Consider the following 23720-nt stretch of genomic DNA (forward strand, 5'->3'; position numbering starts at 1 on the left):
GCCCACTGTCTCCTTGGTGCTGTCTGCCTTTAAAACCTAACGTTGAGTACGCCATCAGTTTGCTGGGGAGTTGGGACAAATCACTGCAGCTCTCCGGGCCTCCAACTCCCTCACCTGAAACCTAGGCATCTGGACTCTGCCTCTGGGCTTCCTTCCTTTTTTATTTCTGAGGCCACCTGGAGGGGACGTGCCCCTTCTCATGCTGAGGCGGTGAACACATGATCCGCTGGGGATGAGCAGGGAGGCTGCTGAGGTGAATCCATAAGTGTTTGGTCTGAACCACTTTAATTTGCATTCCAGTTTAATTACCATCCGTCTTTAAGGTTGCCCACATGGGAGAAGAGGCATTGGGGCCCCAAGGATGCTCGCTCCTGCTCCTAAACGCTCCTATTGCACCTGCCTGGAACATACACCGCTGCCCACCTCTATGGACCTATCTGTTTCCAGGGTTCCAGGGTCGGGGGTACCCCAGGGAGCTGCCCCTTCTCTAACCCCTTTGAGCCTGGGTGGACCCCCCCCCCCTTCTTGTCCTTGTGTTCTGAGTAGGAGCCCCTTCTCAATCCTTCCAGCTTGGAGGTGGCAGGTGGAAAGTGGGTGTGGGGTAGGGTGGGGGTAGAAGCTCCTTGTCATTCTTTATTCCAGCAAAGAGCCAGAGTCTGAATGTGGAAAAGGTGAAAGAGAAAGACAATAAGTGAGTCAAAGAGTAAGTAAAAGTTCAAGCCAAAAGGAACTTCTGAAATTCAAAACAATCTTTCTCCCCCCATAACAGAGCTCCCCACCTTGCCCACACCTAGCTTACTCTGCCCTGGGGACTGGCCAGGGCTGTTCCTTCTCTTCTGGGCAGCCCTGTGCCCTTCTACAGCCTAGCATGTTCAAGGTCCCTGCAGGCCTAGCTCAAGGACCTCTCTTCTGAGGAGCCTTCCCTGGGCCCTTCTCCCCCAGCCTTCCTCTGCCCTCCCCACCCTCCATGCATGGCCCGAACAGGCCCCAGTCCTGGCATGCACAGGGCCCCATGAGGCTTCCTGTGGCTCCGTGGGGGTGGGCATCTTTTCCCTCACTGGGCAGGCTCTCCAGCCCCAGGAAGGAGGGCTGGGAGGAAGGGAAGAAGGAGGTGGCAAAGATGCCTAATCTGAGACAGCGAGAGTGAGGGGAGAGATGGGGCAAGGAGGGGAGAGAGGCAGACAGAGAAGGAAGAGGTCTGGGGTTGGGGAAGGGCGGGCCAGCCAGCAGTCCTCATTGGACTAAACACAGTCCCGGGACAGCACATAATTCGGGCCTGAGTCAGCAAGTTTCGCCTATGATTTCTTAAGCATCTGTCAGGCCACTGTCTCCCTGCCCCCCTCCATAAGAGGAGCAGCCGCTTCAAAGGGAGCCTGGGAGTGAAAGCCTCATTTAGCAAATGAGGGGAATGTTTAAAAATAACGCAAGGAGTCACCCTCCATGGAGGCGAGGCCACCCCTCCCCTGTGGCTCTCTGTGCTCCTCCTCCAGTCACACAAGGCCCACAGGGAGGGCTGGGGACAAATGGCCGGAGTGGAGGGACAGGGCCATGTGACTCCATGTTTGCATGTGACTCCGTGTGACAGCGTGTGGCGAAGGGGTGGTGGGTGTGTGTGCTGGCAGGGGCCCAGGTTGCTGGGCGGCCTGGCCCAGCTGTGCCTGACGGTGTGCAGTCCTCTAGAGGTGGGGCTGAGAGGGCGTGGTGGGACAGGCAGGACAGCGCAGGTGTGTGTTCCCCTTCACAGAAGGGTGGCCCTAGGCAGAAGTGTGAGTGATACGTGTCCGAGTTTCCATAGCGCACATGAAATGATGTGTGCAGGGTCATGCAGATGCTGTGGCTGGGACAGAGCCACTGGGCCTCCTGGGCTAGTGCTGCTCATACCCTCTTCTGAGATGGTCTCAGCTACACAGACTCCCCTGGATTTAGCCCCAATTCTCATTCCTATTCTCAGAGGTCCCCTTCCTTACCTCAAGGCTCTCGGTACCCATGGCTGGCCTTGGTGTGGCCTTGCCCCCCGCTGTGAGGCCATCTGTCCAGGAGGCATTCAGGGTGCTTTACAGTCAGCATCTTCCACCCGAAGTGGGATCTTTGACCACCATTCCCGGATTCCCCCCTGGGGCCCGGCCAGGCCTTCACATGCCTTGTCACGGTTACTCCTCAAACAGCCCCATGGGCAGGCCTGAGCCGGCAAGTTCATTAACCCTACATCATAGACAAGACAGCCACAACTTGGAGAGGTTGAGGCACGTGACCTCGAGCACATCCCCCAACCCCTGAAGCTCCTGCTCAGCTCATGCCCAGTTCTTGAGCCCAAAGGGAAGCAGAGGGTCTCAGTCACATAGTGGAGGAGTTCTCTGCTCTCCAGACTACACCCCACAGAAGAGGAGGCCCCCCATTTCCAAATCCTGGGGTGCCTTCATGCAGGGCGCCTCTGGAGTTAAGTATTTGTTTTCAACTTATTAACTCACTGGCAAAGAGGTGGAGTAGGATCTGGGGCATAGACACAGGGCAGGGAACTTGGAAAACAGGAGTCCAGGCCCTGCCTGATGGGGCACGTGCACAGTTGGTTGCCCAGGGCCCTCCCGAAGCCATGGGAATCTCACATGGGGGCTGTGCCTGGGTCTGGACATCACTTCAGCCAGGTCCACCTGGCTCGACCTGCTCCAGCACTCTCACCCCATACACTTTGGTTCTTGGGGAGCTCGGCTCACAGAGGACTCAGAGGCACCCCAAGAAAGCACAGAGAGCCAGGATGGAGAGTGTACACCTTGTGAACAAGACCAGTGTGGAGGTGTGGCTGCCCTAACAGTGAGGTCCAAGGCACTCAGAGAGCCCCTCCTTCTAGCATCTTCCTTGTTAATCTACTCTGGAGGCTGGCATGCCACCATTAGCACTCATTTTGGGGTTAAGCACTGCCCATCCCTTGTCACATGCTTTTCCTTGCCTCAGCATTCTTATTAGTTCTGTCCCACCCTCTAAAATGTCTTTGCTATTTGTTCCACCAAACAAACATTCCTTGTAAAAAAAAAAAAAAGTCCATCATACACCTGCACCCAGCTGTTCACCCATGGGGCCACTCTCTGCTCTGAGCTGGCTGGGCTTGGGTCTGAAAGCAGGCCCCAACCTCCCCCGTGTCCTTTCCTTCAGATTCCTGGTTCCTCCAGCTATTCCTCCTAGGACATGTTTTCCAGACACTTCTTCCACGTTGTCATCCTGTCATTTTCACTAACAGCTGAATGTCTAGTCATTTGACAGTGTTGTCCACAGGTCCCGTGGAATTGGGCCTCCCTGTGTGGGAGGAATTTCCACAGGCAGGGGCATGATCCACAGGGATGATCACATATCCCCCCACCCTCCGGCCCTGCCCTTGCCCCTTCCTCTGCTAGTTCAGATCTCTGCACCCAAGGCGTGCTCTGCTCAGTCTCAGGACTGGGTAATCATCCCGCGGCCTCTGCCCAGTTCTTTCTCTGTGGTGTACACGCCACTTCCTGCCTCTACCCTTCCTTTGAAGGGGGGGCTCTGCCCCGGGATGCAGGAGACCGAGAAGGTTTAGAGAACTAGCAGAGAGATGTGTACACCTTACCAACAAGGCCAGCAAGGCCCATCTTTGTGTTCCAAAATGCAGGGGAAGCCTTCTCTCTATAACCATCATTTAATTCGTTTATAAAATAGGCCTTTAGCTCAACACTGGAGGGTCCCTAAGATTGCTTCCAGTTTTAAGAACCTGTGGCTATGTTCTTCCTGCTAAAAGCAGGAGTCCCCTGTCTACCTGTTGAGGGAAGAGGGCGGTGGGCTGTGGCTGCAGAGGGAGAGTGCCTGTGAGATATTAGTGGGGGAGGTCCCATTGTCCCCGTCTGTCCCCTTCACACATCATTTCCATCACTTCAGGCCAGGCATGGGGTGGTGGTGGGGGGCTGGGCTGGCTCCCCTCCAGCCGGGAGTGGAAAAATCCATCACGAACCTAACATATATTTTAAAATAACTTACATGCATAACACCCCCACGCTCCCATTTCTGAGCCTCAGATCTGATTATCTGCAGCTCTCTTTCTCTCTCTCTTTTTTAATAAAAAATTGCTATAAATCTTTTTGTCACAGAAGATAGAAGACGCAGGTTCGCTGGAGAAACTGCCTCGCTGAGTTGTTTCATAGGGTGTTTGGTGCCCTGCTCCATTTTTATTTTTTTTTAAACTCCCCTGCAGCCCAAACTGAATTTCAAAGAATATGAGGAGTAAAGGAAAGCTGTCCCTGGTTGGCTTTAAAGGAGGGAAAGCAGTCAGCAGAGATGGGATGACACGCCCATCCCATCTCTATCCTCGGAGCCCCACACATGCACCCCAGTTCAGTTCGGTCAGTGGGACTGCAGAAGAGGGAGGAGAGATTCCCCAGCATAAGACCACAGGATAGCTCACTAAAAACATGCCTTCTACGGGAAAGGTCTCTCTGCCTCCCACATCCATCCCTATCCCTCTGGTTTAGGCTGACGGTCCTGCACTATAGGCTTGTTGGAATGGAAAAGAGGGTGAATGGGCTGCTGGACCTTGGGGGAACCTGGGCAGTGGGGCCAGTGAGGACCTGCATGATAAATCATCTACAGATAGACAACCTGGAAGGTGGCCTTTTGCTGAGCAATTGTTGTCCCAATATACCTGACCCATTTGTTACCCAGGCACAAAGCACACTGAAAGAAGAAAATATTTTCCTGGTTGCTCCATTGTGGGCCAGGGTTGAAGAAAAGGAAAACCCCTAATGTTGCCTGTTATATGCAGCCTTTGAGTGCAGGGCCCTGTATTCATCAGGTGCTCAGCAGCTGGACCTCAGGGAATAGAAGTTGGGTAGGGCAGGTAGAGGAATTGGACCTTTGGAAGAAAGCCAGAAAAGGTATTATGGGGTTGTGGGGAAGTGGGGGAATGGGGAAAGCCAGGAATTCAAGGTGGGCCTGTCTAGGAGGGGGTGAAGGAGACCAGTCTGAACAAAATGGAATGTCTGGGAGAGCTGCTGATGTGTCTATCATCCATCCATGCAAAGGTGGAATGTCAGACCTCACTTTGTTAGACCTCAGGAGAGACAGCATGGTTTATTGAAAAAAGAAAACAAACCTTAGGATCTAATAGACCTATTGTTTACTCTTCTTTGGACCTGGGCCAGTTTCCTTACATCTTTGTGCCTCACTTTCCCCCCTTGCAAGACAGAGAGGATGATATTATCTGCAGAACTGCTATGGGGGTTAAAGGCACCAGTATACATAAAGTTGGGCACACGGGAAACTCTCTGAAAACATTGTCCCTACCCCACAACATCACTCCAGGGAGAGGGCTGCTGGATATTTACTCCAGTTCCTGCCAGGCTGTTTTTAGAACGAGGCAGGTTTTTCCAGCCCAGCATGAGTGAGCAGACATGGCACCTGCCTGGCCGTTCCTGGGTCCCATCACTTCATGGGCTGTTGCTGGATGAGACAAATTTTATCTGTGTTTAATAAAGTCCAGTAGTGTGGCAGCTCATGAATCACAGTGTAACACAAGAGAATGGATACTAGATAAATATATGTGTGTGCATGTGTACAGGTGTGTATGTGTGTGTATATATGTATGCATATGTGTATATATATGTGTGTGTATGTGTGTGTCGATGTATATATACACATACCCAGACACATACATACAAATGCACACGTTAGGATGTTCAGGCATTAATAACAATAAATATTGTTATTAACCTGGTTCACAGCCAGCAGCCTGGTTTAATATATGAAGTGAAATGGCAGGTCTGCATCTGTCCTTCCCTCCCCTGCTCCTTGCCTTCTGTCTGCTCTCCAGGACAACACTATGCACATGCCATATTGGATTCCATTTTGGTCCTATTCGGATAAGCAGGAGATTAAATAATGAATGAGATTTCCATTAGCTCAATTTTTGGGGGGCATATTTCAGGCAACCTTTTCCCTTTTTAATCAAATCTGCTCTGTACCACAGAATATTTTTACATTGATTTTGAAAAAAAAAAAAAAGGATTTTTAAAAGGACTGGTTAAACCGCAACACTGTGTGTACTGAAATTTGGCTGGCACAGAATACTAGTGAGGAGAAGCGGCTGGGATGCAGCTGGAAGGCAGAAAGTGGAATCTGGAATAGCTCTGAATCACTGGGATGCTAGCTCTGTCTACCTTTCCTCTTTCCCACCTCACCACCCTCCTCTCTCCCATGCCAGGGTCTGCTGCTTTTAGACTGATGGGCTGGGGAAGACAAGTGGCTCCTTTGTTCTTATTAGTAAGCAGGATTATTTATTAAAATTCTATATCCATGATAGGAATTATGAGCAAGGTACCCATCCTTCAGGAAGCCTCCTTCTTTGAGTTGAGGCTACTGCCTTTCTCTTAGGAAGACCCTGAACCATATCTTTCAAAGGACTGCAAGGGACCAAGCACCCAACTTTCCAGGAACGTAAGAATCTGCTGTTTCTCAGCTACCCTGACTACACACATGGAAAAATCATGAAGGTTTTTTTTTTTTTTTTTAGTTGGTGCGGGGGGGTGGGGGAGGCAGGAGGATGTGAGAGGAGGAAGCCTGGAGATTCCATACGAGTTTGGCAAATCTGAAGGCCTCATCACACTTCACGTTATGATTCTTCCCGTTTCCTAGAACGGGAGGCAGAGTTGGGAAGACCCAGTTCTCGGCTCCTTTCCCCTTGGCTCTTCTCAGAATTTCACAGCTGCCCTTTGTTGAGTCCCAGCCACAGCTCCTAAGTCTGAGAGTCTGGATTCAGGCTGGGGACACCCGGCACACTCGCTCCCGAACACCAGCTTCTCTTTTTGGTCCTGTCCCACCGCCCAGCTCTTCAGGGTACAGGTGTCGCCGCCTGCTCCATGGTGTGTGGGGGTCTTTGTCTCCCTCTCCACCTACCCACCTCTCTCCTAGCTCTGGTCTTAGGAAGCACAGATGCCATGTCCTAGTCCTTCATGGGTCCCTTTCCAGACAGCAGGCAGAGAGGTCTGTCAATTCATCGTGGGATCCCCCGCACCGGGTGCTCAGAACATATGTGTTGACTGAATGACTCCAAGTGAAGGCTCAGGGGGTGGGGGCAGGGGCCAGGACTGCTGACTGTCCTCAGATACCCAAAGGGTGGCCATGCGGAAGAAACCCTGAGCCTGACCTACATACCCATGTGCTAGGAAATGTGGCTCTCCCCGATGATTTGATTTCCCACATGAATAAACACTTTCCCACCGGCTTTCTGGGAGGACTGACCAAAACCTGGAATGGGTTTGGCGCCTCTTGCCCTTTTGATGACTGGCCTGAGAACTAGGAGCCAGGGGGCAGCCAATGGGGAGGGCCCCCTCAGGATGTGATGCACTGATTCCTACTGAGGGGCAAACTCAGCGTGTTCGAGCTAGGAGGAACCTTGGGGGTACTGCAGTCTCCCAAGGATGCCTCATTGTGGGGGAGGATTGGGCAGACAGTTACTGCAGAGGAGGTCGCTGTGTTTTGGGACACCCCTTGCTGTAAGCACGCTCTTCACTGAGCTGAAATCTGTCTGCTCATCCCTTGTGTATCTGGTTTACTCTAAGCTATTCTGAAAAGTGGGCTAGGCAGACCCTAGCCTGCACCCTGTTGTCGAGGTCCAGAAAGCCAAGTGTGGGGGGCTGCATCAGGGAAGGGAGTGTCCAGAGTGAGGGAGATCCTGGTAGGGGGTAGAGAGAAGGGGTGACAGAACCTGGCAGGTGACAAAGACAGAAGGCGGAGCTGAGGGACATGGTAGGGAGGGGACAGAAGTGTCAGGACTCTGGGTCTATACTTGAGACCTAGCAAGGGGACAGGGCTCTGTTTACAGATGGGTTTCTTGCTCTACCTGCCCAGGCCCAACCACCGGCCATTCCGCCATTCTGGGCTCCCTGGGGCACCTCAGACAGAGTTTGCTTTACAAAGTGACCCTTCACACGCAGCGCCTCAGGGCCAGGCACACCCACTGGGCCCAGCCTGAAAGCCCTTCTCTCTCAGGAGTTTTGGTTGGCTGCTAATATTGGGATGAGAAAGGCCAATGAGAATGATGGAGGCAGAGACGGCCTCAGGGCCACTTTCAGGTGTTGACTGGACTGAGCGGCTGCCACTCCCCACGCCGATGTGTGTAAGGTTCTCAGGAGAGCATGACAGGAAAAGGACAGAAAGAGGAGAAGAGCAAAGCTGGACTCTCCCTACCCCCGCCTCTGCCTCCCTGGCAGCCTAGGCTTACACAATCCCTGGCTCCTGTTCCAGGCCCAATTAATCTACTCTCTCCCCTGTCTCCTTCCTTCTCTGCTCCTGAAGACAAGGAAAGGAGAGTGTGCCCTTTTGGCTGATGCCTCTGCTGAATTATTTGAGAGATAAGACTTTAAATGGATGTTTAAAGGGCCAGAGGCCTGGGCCTCCACTCCTGGGCACATGAAGGTCCAGGGCTGCAGGCCAGTGTGGGCATGCTGTCCCCCGGCCCACCCACTCCAAACCTGGGCTGCCAGAACCTCAGGCTGGCAAACCCGACGATAGGGCTTGACATCATGCCTGTGTGCTCATGTGTGCGTGTGGGCATCCCTGCACACGCTGTGCCAGCCACCTTCAGTGTGCGTGCTGGTGAGAACTGTCTCTGCACATAGGCCATCTATGCTTTTGGCATGTGTGTTGGGGTAGACGGATGTGGCATGTGAAGGCGAGGGTGTGTCCAGCAATCTCATATTGTATGCCTGTGTGCATGTACGACCAAGTGACTTAGGGTGCGTGAGTCAGCCTGCACACCCCGTCACTGCAGATGCAAGGAGGGCACGCAAGCAGCCTGAGGTGGACATGTGCCTGTAAAATCCCCTGCCAGGGCTGGGCTGCTGTTGGCCTCAAGGCCTGAAGTGGAAATGAATGGTCCGGCTGCCCTGCAGGGACACTGCTCCCTTGATCCTGGAGTTCTGCATCCATGAGATCCAGAGATGGGGAGAGGCACTGCTTCCCAAAGGCAGAAACCAAGATTTTTTTTGAGACAAGGTCTCACTCTGTCACCCAGGCTGGAGTGAAGTGGCACTATCATAGCTCACTGTAGCCTCAAACTCCTGGGCTCACGAGATCCTCCCACCTCAGCCTCCTGAGTAGCTGGGACTACAGGTGTGTGCCACCATGCCAGGGTAAGTTTTGTACTTTTTTGTAGAGACGGGTCTCACTATGTGCCCAAGTTGGCCTCAAACTCCTGAGCTCAAGTGATCCTCCCACCTTGGCCTCCCAAAGTGTTGGGATTACAGATATAAGCCACTATGCCCAGCCCAAATAGCCTGATTTTTAAGGGAAGAGTTTTGAAATTTATTTGGAGTTCAGCTGTCTCGAAGAGAGGGAAATCCCATCCCAATGTGTGGGAGATGTGTGTGTTTATGTGGGCATGTGGCTGCATTGTTGAGGCTGTGTGAGGGTGAGGGAATATGGTCCCACATTAGCCAGTGGCCCCTGGTCCCATGGGTATCTGTGTATGTGTGTGTGCATGGCAAGAAAAAATAGGGTCTGGCTTTGGCCAAACCATCTCCAGGAGGTGAGGCCATGGGGTGACTTACTCATGAGGGGCACTGCTGCTACTTCCTTCTCACTTTCTGATGGGTGAAGAACTTTAGGTATTAACTGGCATTTAAGACACACAAGATACCTAAAATCCTACAGAATCCACCAAGTCCAGCCTAATCAAAGTTCCCTGAAACCCAGAGAGCAGCCAGCACCAGGCAGGGCTCTCCCCAGGCTTCAGAGATGGGCAGCTCAGCAGCTTATCGAGAAGGGCAGTGGCAGGCAGGAGATGAGGCGGGCTGTATGGGAAAGTGGTGCAGTGCAGCTCCCTGCTAGCCTAGATAGGCCCTCTCAAGGCCTAGTTCAGCTGTACTGACTGTGCCTCCCTCCCAGCCAGGACCCATGTCCAGGGGCTCCTAGCCACTGTTTCTCCTGCAGGAGGGTAACTGTGCCCTCCAGCCGCCTGGCATACCAAAAGCAAGGTCACCTCCCTATCCACCTCTTCCATGGAGCAGATCCTGACCAGTCAGCACCCTTTTCTTTGCTGTGGTGTTTTCTTTATTTTCTTCCCTCATTCATGCTGGGGGATGAGGAAGAATACAACCACATAAGACCTCTAAGTAAGCCGTCCAGATTTGAATCTAAACCCATTCAAGTTCGCCAAACATTCACAGAGTACCTACTGTGGCTTAAGTGCCGAGAGTCCATTGATGGACAAGACAGATATGATACCTTCTGTTGCAGAACTTCCAGCCCAGAGAGGGAGACTGCTTATGGCATGTTATAAACCAGAGTGTCTGGTGCTGTCTGAGGATACAGAGGGTACAGCTGGGGTTCAATGAGAAACACATCTCATCCCAATCGGAGTGGAGATTCCAGGGGGCAGGGACAGCATGTTTCTTCTTGCCCTCACCTCCACAGTCCTTAGTCCAGGCCTGAATTTTCACAGAATATGGATGGATGGATGGATGCATGCATGCATGGGTGGATGGGTGAGCAGATGGATGCATGCATGGGTGGATGGATGGATGGATGGATGGATGGATGCATGCATGTGTGTATGGATGGGTGGGTGCATGGGTGCATGTGTGTATGAATAGGTGAATGGTTGAGTGGATGGGTACATGTGTGTATGGATGGGTGGGTGGGTGGATGGATGGATGGATGGGCGCATGTGTGTATGAATGGGTGAATGGATGGATAGATGAGTGCATGTGTGTATGGACGGGTGGGTGGATGGATGGATGGATGGATGGGTGCACGTGCGTATGGACGGGTGAATGAATGGATGTTACTTCTGCATCACACTCTGCTCTCTTAGCTTTGGAAATTTTGGTTGGCTGCTAATATGGGGATGAGAAAGGCCAATGACAATGATGGAAGCAGAGATAGCCTCAGAGCCACTTTCAGGTGTTGACTGGACTGAGCAGCTGCCACTCCCCGCGCCGATGTGTGTGAGGTTCTCGGTTGTTCTCGGTGTGAGGTTGGTTGGTGAATTGGGTCAGAACTCAGTGCTGAGTAGTAGTAATGATATTCACTGCCTGCTCATGGCTCATAGCAGGCTGTGGGGGCTGGGCAGAGGGCCTCCCCTCCCCGCCCAGGCTGTGCACACACATTATTGGCTTGCTCTTCAATCATGCCTTTCCAGCTAGCTGCTCCTGTCACAGCACATCTTGTTAGCCCTGGAGGCTCAATGAAATGGAAATTCATGTTTAAATTTAAAAACAACATATTGACCCTGGGAGCCAGCGATGTCTACATTTTTAATAACTTACTCAGAATGAAGGCTTGGATGAGTATGCCTGTTTCTTCATGTCTGTGTGTCTGCATGTGTTCACGTGTGGGTGGACATGTGTGTTTTAAGGGGTGCATTTCTGCATTTGTTCATGTGGGTTCCTGTAGGTGTGTTCACCTGTGTCGGTGAGCATCTGTGTGTGTAGGGGGTGGCGGAATGTCAGCATTTGCTCTGGAGCTCCGTGGTTAAGGCTGTGTAAAGGTATGTTGTGGGGCATGTTGGAAAGGTTTTGATTTGATTGGGGTGTGTTTGTACAGAGGGCCTGACAACAGGCCACACAGGAAATGAGACAATTTTTCTTCCCACTCCGCCATGCCCTCCATTCCTGTGACATCTATTTTGGTCATTGCCTGTTCTACAGTTCCTCTTTAGTCTGGTCTCCTAATCCAGATGACCCCATGGACCAGTTATGGAAAAAATCTCAGTCAACTGAAGCTGGTTGAGTCCTGAGAGGGCACCTCATCCTCTTTCATTTCTTGGCAGAATCAGAGTTAACCACTTGGGACAGTGCTTTTTTCTTGGTCAAGTCCCACATCCTTCCAGAGCCCCATTCCTCCTCTCCAAGGAGCCTATCATCTTCCCTTATGTGCAGTGCCCTCTGGTGTGAAGGAAGAACTGCAATATGGTGGTCTGGAGACCCAGGATCTGGCCCTTCCAACCTGCTGTATAGTTGAGCAAAATGTCTATACCCTCTGTACCATAAGTCTCCTTTGTAGGGTGAGGGGCCACATTAAGGCCTCCAAAAGGCCCATCTTAAGGGTCTGTCAACTGTGATGTCATGATCTCCACTCTCCAACCCAGTCTGATCACCATCATCCTGTTCTAAGCACTCTCAGTGCCAAGTCATTGACACTTCCTCTCTGCTTTCCAACCTGACATAGCAGAGATAACCACCAAGGCAGGGCAGGGATTCAGCAAACACTTGCTCATTGACTGAAAACAGTATGATGCCAGTTTCAAGTTTCTTATTTTTCCATTCATTCATCTATCTATCCATCCATTCATACTTGCATACATGCCTCCATCTACCCATTTACTCTTCCACTCACCCATCTACCCACCTACCCATTCATTCTTTCATCCATCCATCTATCTACCCATCCACCTATCCATCTACCCATGTATACTCTTTCGCCCACCCATTCACTCACACCCACTTATTCATCCATTCACCCACTTATCCAACTAGCTACTCACCCATTCTTCTATCTATCCATCTACCCATCTACTAATTCTTTTTTTTTCTTTTTTTTTGAGACGGAGTCTCACTCTGTCACCCAGGCTGGAGTGCAGTGGCGCGATCTTGGCTCACTGCAAGCTCCGCCTCCCAGGTTCATGCCATTCTCCTGCCTCAGCCTCCCGAGTAGCTGGGACTACAGGCACCTACCACCGTGCCTGGCTAATTTTTTGTATTTTTAGTAGAGATGGGGTTTCACCGTGTTAGCCAGGATGATCTCGATCTCCTGACCTCGTGATCTGCCCGCCTCAGCCTCCCAAAGTGCTGGGATTACAGGTGTGAGCCACAAAGCCCGGCCCTAATTCATCCATCCATCCAGCATTCATCCACTCATTCATCTATCCATCCACTCATCCACCACCCATCCACCCACCTACTCATCTATCTATCCATCTCCCCACTCATCCCCAGTGGACTCATTCTACAAATATTTCTCCTTTCTTATTGTACTGAAAGATGTAGAAGACAACTTCCATTCTTGAGATGCCTGCAGTCTACTAGGGAAGATGGTATGTGGAAAGCAGTGTAAGAGGTATGTGTAAGAGTGGGCCAGGGTGCTCTAGGGAGATGTGGAGGAGGAGAAAATATGTCTGACAGGCAGGATCAGGAAAGGTTTCATGAAGCAAGTGGTGGCTGAACTGAGCCCAGAGTGCTGGTTAGGTCAGACGGACAAGGGAAGAGACATGGAGGGCGAACAGGAGGGCAGGGGCCCTCTCTGTGGTGGCCACGTGGAAGACATGTTTAGAGAATAGTGAACCAGCTGACTTGGCTGGTGTAGGGTATGATAGTGGAGAAAATCCAGCCTAGCTATCTATTTGTGGCCTAGAGCACTTTCTTTCCCATCACCTCACAATTATCTCATGACACCCAGGAGAAAAGCAGGGAGGCACCCCTTGTTTAGAGATTGGAGACTTAGCCCAGGATGGTTGAGTACTGGCTCAAAGTCACGCAGCAAGTTTGTGGTAAAGTAGGGATCATACCCAAGTTTCTGAATACCTTGAACTCAGGTTTCTTCCCCCCAATGATAGGAGAAAGTGCCCATCTAGAAAGTTTTTTGGAAGTCTTCTTTTTTTAACTTTAAGAGAAGTGGGAAAGGGTCTTCAAGCACTTTGTTTTTATTATGTATTGAAATTTGACATAATGCCTTGGCAGTTCCCCCTTAATATTCTGCTGTAAATGGAGCCTGACGATTTCTACCATCGAATGTGACAGGTTGGGAAGATGAAAAAGAGGAGCTAAACTAGCAGCAGTTGGAGATGAGGAAAAGTAGCACATTTATGAATAATTTCAGCTGAATCCTCACAACATGACATTCCCTGGACAGAACACATTCATTATCTTATTCACCACGACTACTGCAATATTAGTGATTTGTTACTGAATCAATTATTAATTCATACAGGAGAACGAGGCTCTGTCACTTAACTCTTCTCTGAATGTTGGGCCCAGGGTGGGGCAGGGAGGAGGAAGGGTCAGATTTAACCTTCATTCTCTTGTTTGGTATCTTTCAGAAGGTGGCAAAACAGCAAAGGGTGGTGGAAAGTGGAAGAGCGAGAGTTTTGGTTGGGGAGCATCTCGTGCCACTTAGAGCCTGGCCTGAAACCATAGACACCCAATACACAGGGCAAGGCAGAGCCCAGTGGTCCCTTGGGGCCATTTGAAGTCATCCATCCATCCATCCATCCATCCATCCATCCATCCATCTAATATATTGCCTGACATTTGAAGTATCTGACTCAAATAATTTGCTCTTGCCTGTAATCCTCCCTTCTTTGACAGCCCATGCAGATCCTCCCCCTGTCAGAGCCCAGCTCCTGGGTTTCACCTCCAGGAGCCCCCAGGTTTTCTAAGCCTCTAGCTTCCATCTTGGAAATCTCTAGTCCTTAGCTTGACTGCATATGGTTTTCACATAAGTGTCTTGTCTTTTTAGCCCAAGATTCCCCAAAGTATCTTGGTACCTGCTTCATATCATCTGGTCTGCTCTTTAACAAGGAAGATGCTGGAGCCCCACCACAGACATATGGAATCAGCATCCTGGGACCATGGCCTTGGAATCAGCCTTTAAAAAGAGGACCCAGGGGATCCTTGGGCACACTGCTCAGCCAGCCTGGGGGGCCTCTCTGTCTTCTCATGCATCAAGCCCAGGGCTGGGTCTTCAGGAAGCTGGGGGATGGGAGACTCCAGTGTGTCCAGGCCCTGTGAACAGGCTGTGGTCTTCCTCTCCCTCTTTGGGCTTCACGCTCCCTGTTGCATCTGTCCTGTGTTGAGGAGGCAGGAATGTACTTCTGCAATCAGGTAGGCTCAGAAGCAAGACAGGTGGAAATGCCAGAGGTGGTAGCATCTCTTTGGGGAATAGAGAAGGGAAGAGGAAGGGAGGGAAAGGGAAGTAGACACAGGAGGAGGAAAGGAAGGAGGACAAGAAGAAATGCTAAAGGGAGAATAGAAGAGAGATGAAAGGAAAGGAGAAAGCAGGAAGGAAGAAGGAATGAAAGGAAATCATTAAAGAGAGGAAGGAAGAAAATAAAACAGAAAAAAAGGGACAAGAAAATTAAGAATGAAGTCTTCCTGTGGTGGGAAACTGCCCAGGCATCCTGACAGGCCTGCACAATTGCACCTCTGTGTAGTTTATGGACAGGGAGAACTTGCTGACTGGGCTCCAATGCAGGAGATAGGGCTGCTTGGGAGCTGGGTCTGGGGGTAAACATGCCCATCCATAGGGATGGTTCAGCAATGGGCAGTCACTGGGGAGCAGGTAGCTGCCTCTAACACCTTCCTTCTTCCAGCCACAGCTCCTTTCCCGCCAATGGCCCAGAGACAGAGCACTGGGCTTCCCCTGCCTTTCCACTTCTCCTGCCTGCCAATTTCTCTGACTTAACTTGTGGGAAAGTCTCCCTTTCCCTATGTTCAGGATCCTTCCCCACATCTTCTCTGGACTCTGCCCAGCAGAATATAGCAGACTCAGTGAAGCCCCTCTGTTGGCCAAGTGGTGCTATCTCCCTTTGGAAGCCCGTAGGGCAGGTCCTGCAGTGATCCAGGGAGGTGCTTCTTGCAGCACTGGCCAGTAGCTGGAACCACCAGCTCTCCCAGGAAAAGTGCTGCTCCAGGGCCCATCAGGTCAAATAGGAGAGAGACCGGGTCAGTAGGACAGTATCCTGCAGATGCCATCCTCACCAGGACTACGAAGTCCAGTCTGATTGTAATCTTGGCCAGATCCTGACCATGTCAACCCCATCCAGATGTCCTGTAGCTGCTGTTAGACCCTCTGGATATCCTAGACTCCCTGTAAAGACCATTCAGAGCCAAGACCCACAGAGGGGTGTGGTAAGAAACATCACCTGCTCATAACGAGTCATGTGATTGATAGCTTATGGGTCTGAAGGATGTTTGGGGTCAACTGAGCTTCAAGTTCCTGAACACTTGTTTTTAACCCTCAGTTTAAAGACTGGAACCTGCCTACTTTCCTGGTATGCTTGCTTTCCTGGAAGCACTACCAGTGAGGGGCATCATGAAAATCCACCTATCTTTCAAGGCAAAAGTGATCTGATCAAAGACCCCAATTGTCTTTCCTCCCCAGTTCTCTTTCTGTCCTCTCCCCACCAAGCTGGAAATCCACATGATTGGGGAAGGTGAGCAGTCCCACTACGGAGCTTTGCTGGTGGCAATTGCTTTTGAATACATAAACCAGAGGTGGGCAGTGGAGACATTGGTAAAAAAGTCTAATGACTGTAGCATGGAGGTTTCACACTTGGTCAAGCATGGGCAGGTCTGATTTCTGTACCCTTGTAAACCACAAGCAGTCAGCATATCCCCATTGCTCACTCTTGGTGTTTGTCTCCCCAGTGGCTCTGCTGTCTCTTCTCAGGACCACCTGGCCCCCACTGAGCCTCTGCCTGTAGTTTTGGGGCCTTCCTAGACTTGACTTCATATGCACCCTGCTGCCTCAAACTTTCAATGTCATAGCATTTTCACAGTGAATGACACTTTGGAAATCACCTAGCCCAACCCTGGAAAAAGCAGTGAAGAAGGACCCAGAATGTTTGGGTTCTGGCTGTGTTCCTCCCACAGTGTGACCTAGGTCAAGTCACTTGGCCTCGCTTACATTTTCCTCATTTCCAAAATAATAACATATACTTTGCCTGTCTCATAGAATTGCTGAGGCTAATCAAAAAATACTGTAAAGCACATGTTAGACAGGAGGAAGATCATTGATCAGTTTTCTAAGAGGAGAAACTAATGCTCAGAGAGATTCAGGAACTTGCCAAAGGCTCATAGCTTCTCAAATCACTGAATGGGTGCCTGCTGTCAGGGATGTGTGCATTCTCTGAGAGCCAGGCTCTTTGTCTGAGCAAAGGTTAGGCGTGCTTGATAATTCCTTCTGGAATACTCAGCTGACATTTCATGCTGTGCCTGTGTCTAGTCTAGCATAGGTGCACATGGTAGGTGTACTTCTGGGGATGAAGAGGGGGGGACCTGCTGGTGTCCTCTGGTATGGCTGGACCTGGGGTGTCCAACAGTGAACTCATAGATACAGGACCCCATCTTCCTCAAGAGTGGGGCACTGCTCTGTTCCTCTCTATTTCCTTAGCATCTAGTGCAGAGCCAAGCACCCAGGAGGGGCTAAGTCAGTGTTACAGACTGATTGTTATTCAATATCGGTTTTAGTCTTTTGTTTGATTACATGGATTTTACAAATGAATTGGACTTTTAAGTGGTGAAACTGCATTTCTTTAAAATAATTCTGGAAGTATCTTCAGGGTCACAACTCAAGAAAGATGCACTGAGGAGGAGGTTAGTCCTTCTGGAATGTTCTACTCGGAGAACCACTGGCACTCTGTGAGTCAGGAAAAGAGGCAGGAGAGATGGGGCCAGAGTTGAGGTATGTGACTGCAGGGAAACCTCACCCCCTGAGCATCTGCTTTAGGAATGTTGGGAGATGGAATGTGGTTAGGCCTGGGAACTGGCATCAGGTCAGAAAGGATGGTGGCATTCCTGGAAGACGGATGGGGAGAGGAGCTGCCTCAGGGTGTGGTCAGGGGGAAGGGAGGGAGACGGCCATGTGGACATACGTTGTCCTATGCTGGTCAGGTGGTCAGCCTGGCCTTCCTCTCCTGAGAGGGTGGAGAGAGCTTAGGGAAGACTGTAAAACCCTCAGGTATGCCCTCCGGTACCCAAAGTAGGGGACCCAGGGGATGATGAGGGTTTGCTCCGCACTTGGAGGGTCCCTACAGGATTTTTTCAAGGACAAAGAGACAACCAGTCCTGTCTGGGTTAACAGCCCATCTGCTCCTCAGGAGACCCTCAGCTTCAGGCCAGCCTGGCTGACAGCGAGGATCTTGGGGACGTATCTAGCCCTGTGGTGGTCCGAGGTCGGCGGGAAGGGCGTCCTCTGTGAAGGACTCACAAAACGGCCACTCCGGGGTTCTGGCAGCTACATCTAGTCATCATGTGAGCCATCTGCTCTTGGTATCCAGCAACACATTGATCCACATGCTTTTGACACCCTGCTGGGAGGCTTGGGGGTGGGAAGGGTGGACCGAGGCCATCCAAGCCCTGGCCTAAAAGTGGCCTGCTATGCGGTGGGGGGACCTTGACCCTCAAAATAGAAGGAGCTGCAGGGGCTAATTCAGGTCCAGTGTCTGATAGCAGGCAGCAGCTGGGAGAGGCAGTGTGGCCTCATGGTTAGGGTGCAGACCCTGCAGCCAGAACCTGGGGGTTGCAAAAACTGGCTCTACCGCTCACTAGCCATGGAACACTGGGCAGCTACTGAATGTCTCAGCACCTTGGTTTCCTTATCTGGTAAGAGGATGACAGCACTTAGCTCACAGTTCCGATGAGGAGTGAATGAAATAGTGTGGCGTGCTGAGAATGGCTGTGAACGGGAATCCTCAGGAAAGGCTTTGTGTAGGAGGTGGGACTTGAACTGGGTGGCGAGAGAGGGAAATGCATGGAACTGTGTGAGCCAACGTGTGGGGGTGGGACCCGTGCTGGGAGCACTGGGTGGAGGGGCACTCTGTCTACTTCCCGGCTGTGGGGATGTCTGCCTGGCAGGCTGTGGCAGGGAGAGGGTGCAGGTGCTTGCAGGATAGCCCAGCCCCTTCTAGAGAACAGGTTCCAAGCATGGGGCCTGGAACCTGGCTAGTGGAATCATTGCTTCACCACACAGGTGGAGCCACAGGCTTCCTGCATCCCACGAAGAGAACTTTCTGAGCACAAACTGCAAGCCAGGCAGAAGCCACCAACCTCTCCAGTGCCCTGCCTTCCCATGGATCAGAGACTCCCAGCTTCTTGGAAGCCCTGCCTCATGGTCTACCTGGCAGCCTTGAGGGGCCAAATGACCTTGCTTTTCCCATTAAGAGCCTCATGCCATGTTTTGTAGTCCTGTTCCCATCCAATTCAGGTAAGAACTTGGCTTGAACCTACGACATTCCAAGTCTGTAGCCAAGATTCTTCCCTCCTCCTCTTCTTTCCTTTCCAACTCCTTGACTCAAGTGTAGGAGCTGCTGGGTCTTTGGTCCTGATCTTTCTGCCTCTTCCCCATCCCCTCCCCAACATCCATCTCCGGGCATAGGCCCATTCACAACCTGCCAAGTGTCTCACAGTCCCCTGCCCGGGTCATGGGGCAGGGCTAACCCCACACTCTCAGTCTGTTGAGATGGAAACTAAGGCTCAGAGAGATTGAACACGAAGCATGCTATGAGTAGGGCTGAGATTAGAACACAGGGCTCCCAGCTCCCTGGCCAAAGCATTTCCTACTCAGCTGCCTTCTCTCCCTCCTTGCGCACTGGCTGGCCTGGCCACAGGGGCTGTGGGGCTGTGCAGCCTCCTTAAACACAGGGCGGTTTTATCACTAACACCCTGGGCTCCACACAGCTTTCTTCTTTAGCTGCGGTAGGCCAGCTGAATGCATCTCTGCCTACAATGAAGAAGGCAGCCTAGGAGTCCAACCCCAGCCTCCTGCCCTGATTAATGGCCACCCTGTCCTCGATTGTGTCATGCGTGTGAGTCATGTCTCCCAGCCAGACAGTGACCCGCTGCCTGCTGCCATGGGCACGTGCCTCTATTCTTTGGGGTCCCTGTGGCCTGAGCACACAGTAGGGGCTCATGGGAGCCCACCAAGTGATAAACAGATCGGAGGCTCAGGTATGAGGGTGACTGAGTTTGATCTTTGCTCTCTCTTTTGAGAGTGGGCTTGTGGAGAAAAAGAATGGCCAAGCCAATTCCAGGACAGTCACGTGCAGCCTGTGAAATGTGAGCTGTAAAACACCGGATGTGAATTCAAGCCTTCCTCAGTCAGCATGGATTAGCATGGCCTGATTCTCTCCTCGGAAGGCAATCCTCACACCTCCCTCTGGTCACCCACGCGGTGTCTTTTTAGAAAGCAGCAGAATGTGAGCAAACACGGAGAAAAGATATTCCTGGAGCCTTGCCCTTAAGAACTCTCATTTTCAAAAGCTGGTCCTTCCTGTCTAACTGAAATCCCTCTTGCTGGAAGACACGGCGCTCAGTTGTGTGCTGGGGCAACAAATTATAACGCTGGCTAGACAAGTGAGGAAACTGAATGTGGTGGGGAGGCGACTTCTCCCAGGAGATCACAGAAGAGGCCAGGGCCTGAGTGGGGCCTGTGTAAGGACCAGATTCCAGACCCCAGGCAGCTCTTGCGGCCTCCTCTCCTCCCCCTGAGATAGGAGCAGGGAGAATGGCAGCTGCCTCCCAACTATGATGGCCAGCCAGGGGCCACTCTTGTGGCTGAATAAGAAACACAGCTGCATTTCCCTGTTTCGGCCATGTGGTCAATGAAACAAACAAGACATTTATCAGGGAGGAAGGAGGAGCTGGTTGACTCCCAGCTCCCCTCCCCTAGCACACTTCTTGTAGCTTTGACCCCAAGCCCCTGCACTTCTTAATGCAACACTCAAAAGGCAAAGTCAGCCCTGCAAGTGTCAGGAATAAGTGGGGGAACCAGGAGAGGAGCCTGGGAGCCTGGAGGAGGGAGCAGCTGTACCTGAAGAAGAACTGAGAGATGAATGTGTGTGTTAAGCATGTGGGAGTGAGTGTGTGCCCGAGAAAGAGCAGGCCAGAGTGTGTGCACATGTATGCATGCATGCATTTGCCAGCACATGCATGAAAGTGAGAGAGAGCCCTGGGTTTAGGGCACGCTGCCTTTGTACAGTTGCCCTGTTACATTCGTGGCCATAGGGAAGCCATGCCTTGTTATTTTCTGCCAGGGAAGCTGGCCAGAGACCACCCCCACTTCTGATTTCTCAATGAAAAGGCTCTGAAGTCATCCCTTGTCCTATTTCCCTAGCAGAAATGACCCATGAATGTTTCTCGCCTCTGCCATGAGCACAACACAAAATTTCCCTGTTTTCTTCAGTACAGTGCCCATCCCTCCACCTCATTTCCAAAGCCACTTTCTCTGCTTCTTCATGGGGCTGGGTAGGATATGGGAGCAGCTAGTGGTGCCTAAACATTGTGCAGGTTCTACACACAGACACACACACAGAGAGAGAGAGAGAGAGAGAGACAGACAAACAGACAGAGAGAGAGAGTCAGAGAGACAGAGAGACTGGCTCATGAGCTCCAGACAAGTCAATGAAATGCCTAATGCAGTGCTGAGTGTTCCAGGAAGGTGGGTTGAGGACAAGGGGCACAGATGCAGGTGTGCCCTAGCCTTGGCTCATCCAGGTCCAGGTAGGCTGCCAGGGTCTTTCTCATGAAATAAACAGCACTGGGAGCTTGACCAGGCTCCTCAGGTCTTATGTGGTGCTGACTCCTCGGGGGACTGGTTTTCACAGGGAAAGGAATCCTTGTGGGGCCAGAGTGGGATGGGAAGACTGCCTGGAGGAGGTGGGGTCAAAGGCGGGCTTAGGAGGAGCTCAGAGACATTGTTGGTGGAAGAGGGGTCTGAGTGAGGCACCCTTGAAGTCATTCTTGGCGGAGAGCAGGGGTGACTGTCCTCCCACTCCTCCCAGGTCCCTGGCCTGGTGTTCTTCTTCCAGGCCCCAGGGCAACCCAGCAATGGCAGGTGGGCGAAGCTATTCTAGTGAGAAACCAAAACAGTGGAGGTACCAAAGTCCTGGTGACAGCCATGGCCTTGGTCTCCTGAGGCCATCACCGCACTCATCCCTAAGCCCTCTAGGAAAGGGGAGGAAGGCTACCTATGCTCCTTCTCCTCCTTGCCTCCACTTGAAACCTTCAGGAGAATGGCTTTGGGAGGCTTCAGGGCGATGCACCATAGCTGAGAGGCTCACAGATCTTTGACTGGGGGTTCATCATGCTTTTCCCACCTTCTCGCTCCATAAGGAACAGATTTTTGGCCAGACTGGCTGTACACCATGCCATCTCTTCCTCGTCTCTGAGTTTCTTCCTCCTCCACCCTTCTAAGTCCTGGGGAGAGGTCTCTGCCACCGAGAAGCCTTCTAGGACTCATGCTGTCTGGCCTTTTGAGACAACTTCCTGCTCTATGCACTTGGAACGATCTATTAGGTTGGTGCAAAAGAAATTGTGGTTTTTGTCATTGAAAATCATGGCAATTACTTTTGCACGAACCTAATAGCTCCCTTCTCTAATTTGTGGTTCCTGCAAGGGCCTGATTTGCTGTTAGCTCCCTTGGCCTAGGAACGAGAGGCTCTTGACTTTATCCCAAGAGGGCTTATCTAACATGGTGGTAGACTTTACCCTGAATGACAAGATCTCTGTGCAGGCATATGGAGCCAAGGAGAGGTGGGATATCACGGGAGGCTGGGGGCAGAGGGCAGTCTAGAAGGGATGAAATGGTAGTGGTTTGCCAAGGAGAAAGGGGTGCTAAGGGATTCAGAACAGGTACAGGGCTTGGTGGCAATACCCAGAGAGCAGAAGGAGGGGAAGGAGCTCTGGCCTTCCACCCCGTGTGGCCTTACAGCCTGCCTTGGAGGGTCGTGGCCTAGCTCCAGGACCAAGCACCTCTTGCCTCAGGCACTCTGAGCACCCGATAGCATTTACAAGCAATATTTTGCATGCTGTTACTGGGTTTGTGCAGTTATGCTGTGGCCTGGGGTAAGACTTCCCAGTCGCTAGTAGCAATGCCTGTGGTCACACAGGCTCAGAGGCCGAGGGAGCACCACTGCCCTTCCCTGGAGGTTCCCCAGCTACATGGTTACCAGTGTTAAGCCCGGCCTAGCTTTGGCTGCCTTCTCCCGCTACCCTTCTCACTCGTCCTGCGTTCTGGCTAGATGAGTAGTCCAACCTCCCCATCTAAGCTCCCAAGTCCAGGGGATTGGGCTCCACACACTCCTGACCCTGCCACACTCTTGCTACCTGCCTGCTATTCCTTGCTGTGCTCTTTTAGTCCTAACCATGTCCTCTCTCCTGAATCTGACCCTCAACCTGCACCTGTTCCACTCCCACACCCCCCCCCCCAGAGTGCTCTCTGGCCACTGTGGTCCCCAAGGCAGGTTCTTAGCTCTCTGCCCTTCTCTGGGCATTTGGTCACATCCTATCTTGCTGTGGGACCCAATTGTCATTTGTGAATGTGTGACTCCCAGCAGGGCTTTGGGATTCTGGAGGATAGAAATAATCTATTCCAACTCTCTGGGTTTCCTGTTCTGCCAGGCCCAGGACTGGGCAACCTGAAGGTGCTCGGCCGTGACTAGACAAACGGATCATCTGACCATGATGTTACCGGCCTCATGTGTGGGCTAATGACAGGATCGTAGGCCTGCAGGTTGAAATAGGGATGCTGTGTACGTGTCCATTAATGTATCTGCTTTGGAACAAAGAGGACAAGGCCCCTCCAGGGCTCTAACCCTTCCCTGCTCAGTCAGCCATAGACAGGAAGCCAGCTGCAGGGAGGGTGCCTGAGGGGTCTCTGAGAGGCAGCTGCTGCAGGAAGCCCTCCTGGCTCCCAGATTGCCTCCTAACTGTGGGTTTATTAATGCATGCCAGAATACCCGAGACCCAAAGAATTCATAATAAAATGATTTCTTTAAAAAACATAAAAGAACAAAGGAAAAGGAGAGTGCGCTGCCTTTCTATCAAGTCATTCGTAATTACCTCATTAGAGCAGACACTGTGCACTCGTCCACCAGGGAGAAAGCTCATAGAGATTCAAGAAAGAAAAAAGCAGATGCCTTTGGAGACTTCTAGGGCCAGGAGCCAGCTCCCCTGGCACAGACTTGACCTTTGACATCTGCAGAAACTACAGCTGCTTGGCAA

The 23720-nt window shown here is 51.6% G+C and overlaps 1 protein-coding gene across 50 annotated transcripts in view; it reads right to left on the bottom strand.

Moving 5' to 3' along the window:
- CELF4 (CUGBP Elav-like family member 4) overlaps positions 1-23720 on the bottom strand; it is a 324294-nt gene that overhangs the window by 160632 nt on the left and 139942 nt on the right. The window lies entirely within an intron of this gene.

Source organism: Pongo pygmaeus, chromosome 17 (genome assembly GCF_028885625.2).
Source record: "Pongo pygmaeus isolate AG05252 chromosome 17, NHGRI_mPonPyg2-v2.0_pri, whole genome shotgun sequence".
NCBI lineage: Eukaryota > Metazoa > Chordata > Mammalia > Primates > Hominidae > Pongo > Pongo pygmaeus.